Consider the following 4,213-nt stretch of genomic DNA (forward strand, 5'->3'; position numbering starts at 1 on the left):
GAGAATTGGTTAAATGGACAATGTTTTGCAGTTTTAGATGCTTATTTAAAATTTCCTTCATAGTTCAAGCACACAACCTTTATGAAGATAGTTTAAATTTTATTTGTATTATGAGACATGGATCCAACGATTTCAGAATAACAGTTGTTACAGTATAATTCAAAACTTTGTTTTAGGGACATCCTTCACTAGATACCGTCACAAAGGGGGAGGCGTAGGTATTTGGTATAAACAAGGGCTTTCTGTTAAGCCTCTAGATCTAAATAAATTTTGTGCAGAAAAACACTTTGAGGTATGTGGGTTATACTGGAACCCCATACCCTCGGCCACTGTACTGCTACTGACATTATATAGATCTCCTAGCCCAGTAGGTGACTTTGGTATTTTTTTAGAAAACCTACACGATGTACTGGACTTTTTGCACAAACCTCGAGTTAGAATAATAATTAACGGAGATTTCAATGCGGATCCCACAAGAGACACCTGTGAGTACGAAAAGCTTGGAAACATGCTAGACACATTCAATTTAAGAATGATAGTTGAGGAAGGTACGCGCTTGTGTAATGTCCTAGATCACATATACCTATGTTAATTATGATAATCATGGTCAATACACAATTATTGATAATTGTATATCTGATCATAAAACGATCCTATTTGAATCTAACATTGCCCGTATGCCTGTCCCTAAAAAAACCTATAAATACTGTCGCTCATATAGTTCTGCAAATATAGATTTATTCAAGCAATCTCTAGAAGTGATAAATTGGTCCGTACTTCATCAGTACTCTAATATCGATGAAGCGTTCCTTTACTTCTATAACATCATCAATTACCATTTTGAATTGAATTTTCCCTTAAAAAAGGTATGCATCAATAACATGTCCACTAAGTGGGTGAACAGAGAAGTAAAAATCTCATCACAGAAATTACATGACCTAAATATTTTAAAAATGCAGTTTCCTGAGCTCTCAGCATTATATTCCAAAAGCAAAAACAATCATTTTAAGCTACTCAAAGATAGCAAAAGGCAATATTACCAAAAAAATATATCCAAATCTAGTAACATCTCGCAATCGGTATGGTCTGTGGTCAAGACCCTTTCAAACTCTAATGCTAAAGCAGCTAGAAATATAACATTAAAAGCGAATGGTAAAGCTATCTATAACCCGGATGAAGTAGCAAATTACTTCAATGATTTTTTTAGTAACATTGCTCAATCTTTGGTTAGCAAACTTACAAACAGTTACGAAAATTCATATCGCAATCCATATTTTCAGGATAAATGTTTGGTTTTGTTTCCATTTACAATAGATGAAGTATCAAATATCATAAAAACAAAACTGAAAAATAAAAATTCGGCGGGAAGCGATGGAATCCCATCCTCATTAATAAGGAGATTACACTCTGTTTTCAGCACACCATTAACAATTCTTGTCAATTTATCATTTACGACTGGCAAATTTCCTACATGTCTTAAATTGAATAATATTGTTCCTGTCTACAAAGCCGGTGAACACGATTGTGTATAGAATTATCGACCCATTGCTCTAAGCTCCGTATTCTCGAAAATACTAGAGTACTGTTACCTTCATAGATTGCAATCATTTATTGATAAATATAAACTCCTATCACCTGCTCAGTTCGGATTCCAACCTGAGAGATCAACAGGTTGTGCACTGCAATGGTTCTGTACATGGTTGGTAGAATACCTAGATAAACGAGAACACCCGCTAGGAATATTTTGTGATCTGACAAGAGCGTTTGATTGCGTCAATATTAAACACTTATTGGATAAGTTATGGCAATATGGCGTAAGGGGTGTAACTCTGCAATGGTTGTCCACATTTTTACTAGACAGGAAACAGGTTGTCACATTGACTCAATACCAAACTGGAGTTTACAGTAAACACACATCAAATTCTACAACTGTGAGAATGGGCGTCCCACAGGGGTCAGTCTTGGGACCCATTCTCTTTTTACTCTATGTCAACGATTTAACATCTTGCCTAAATGAACAAATTGGTTGTGTGGTTTAAGCGGATGACACCTCCTTATTAATCTCAGATAAAGATCATAACTCTCTTCAAGCAATATCCGATGTAAATCTACGTAAACTTCATCAGTGGTTCAACAGGAACTCTTTAACTCTAAATGGAAACAAAGCAAGCTACATTAGATTTCATAATTACCATAGTGAACCTCAAACTATAAATTTATTAATCGACGGTAAGGCGATCCAAAAAGTAACTTCTACTAAGTTTTTAGGAATTATAATAGATGAACATCTAAACTGGAAATTGCACTGTACTAAGGTCATTGATAAACTTTCCAAACTAAACTTTATGTTCAGGAACTTGCGGACGGTTATGATGTTACCACAGTTAATAAACATATATCATGTGTTGGTTGCGTCTGTAATTAGGTATGGTATATGTCTATGGGGATTATCCAAAAAGTCAAAACACGTATTTGTATCTCAGAAACAAATTCTGAGAACAATTACGAATGTATCCAAATTTCATACCTGCAGGGAGATCTTCAGGGAACTTAACCTCCTTACCGTAACCGGCATGTATATATTTGAAATAAGTACTTAAACTTATTTTTAATAGTCAGCAGAAATTAAAAACAAATAGAGATGTGCACTCTTATAATTTACGCAACAATGATCAGTTCAGGACAGAATTGGCCAGATCAAAAATAGGACAAAATTCTCCACTAGTTTCAGGAATTAAAATTTTCAACCATTTACCTCATAATATAAGAACTTGCCTTACATGGAAAAAATTTAAAAAGAAATTGTACGAGTATCTAGTCAATGGGTGTTTCTACAACATACAAGAATTTTTTATATCTTCCAATATTTAATTGTTTGTTTGTTTAATTAATGTTATATTGACTTGTTCCATACAAATGTTATTTGTCGAAGGAATTAAATAAAAATGAATGAATGAATGAATGAATGAACAAATTACGCAAAACAGCGAATGAACTTAATAACGGGTGATCAAAAATGAGTTGCTGTAGAGTCGCCTTTGGAAGTTCAAGTTAAATACGATTTCCCATATAAACAAAAGTTCCAAAGGTGACTCGACAGCAACTCATTTTTGATCGCACAGTACGTACTTCTAACGCTTAACAAATGTCAGTGAGTATCATAGCAACGGCGGCCTCCTATGTTTCATGTTTAAATAGTTTGCGTTAAAAAAAATGACACTTTACGTTACTTTTTTTCACTCAAATGCGTTAAACAAGCTGTAAATCAGCATACGCATGATGAAAGCGCATTTTTGGTAATGCAGATCAGTATTTTATTAGCAAAGTTTAAAATTATCGATCACACGAGTAATCTCACTCAAAATAGACACTAGAGCCTGCACACCTACACTATAACAGAAAGCTTTTAGTGAAAATTTAAAGTATCTAGCAATCGTAATTGCTGAGATCTCAACCGGAAGGCAGCCAGCAAGCCATAACGAATATATTTTTTCTCCAACCACCTGAATAAGACGCTATTTTGTGATAGTGTTCGCTACGTAAAATTGGCGTTTTGCGGATTAATCGCAATCACCATGGCAACTGTACAAAAAGTGGATACTTTTGGTCCTAGTACCAAAAAGAAATTGACCTTGAAAATTGGCCAATTAAAAAATTACAATCACGGAGATATGTCACATTGACATCGTTTTACATTGCTGGTTGTAAGATATTTCTATACATACAAATCAAATATTTTTGACTATTCAATTCATCTAACATTTGTCACATTTCGACCAGTGAAATGTCGAGATTTCAAATTGTTGAGCCAATGGGAGATATGTCACATTGACATCGTTTTACATTGCTGGTTGTAAGATATTTCTATACATACAAATCAAATATTTTTGACTATTCAATTCATCTAACATTTGTCACATTTCGACCAGTGAAATGTCGAGATTTCAAATTGTTGAGCCAATGGGAACGAATTATAGTGACAATTTCACGTGTGGTATTTCAGCGATAATTTCACGTGTGGTATTTCAGCGACAATTCAATGCGATTATTCAATGACATTTGTCAAACTTCCACCAGTGAAATGTAGCGAAATTTTGTCGTATTAACCGGAACATTCTGCTTAGTTTGTTAATCAATTTCGACAACCGACTTATCACCACATCTTTTAATTTAATCACTCATAACGAATTAGCTTGGAGCACAAAAGTTCGAA

Source organism: Photinus pyralis, unplaced genomic scaffold (genome assembly GCF_008802855.1).
Source record: "Photinus pyralis isolate 1611_PpyrPB1 unplaced genomic scaffold, Ppyr1.3 Ppyr1.4_LG4, whole genome shotgun sequence".
NCBI lineage: Eukaryota > Metazoa > Arthropoda > Insecta > Coleoptera > Lampyridae > Photinus > Photinus pyralis.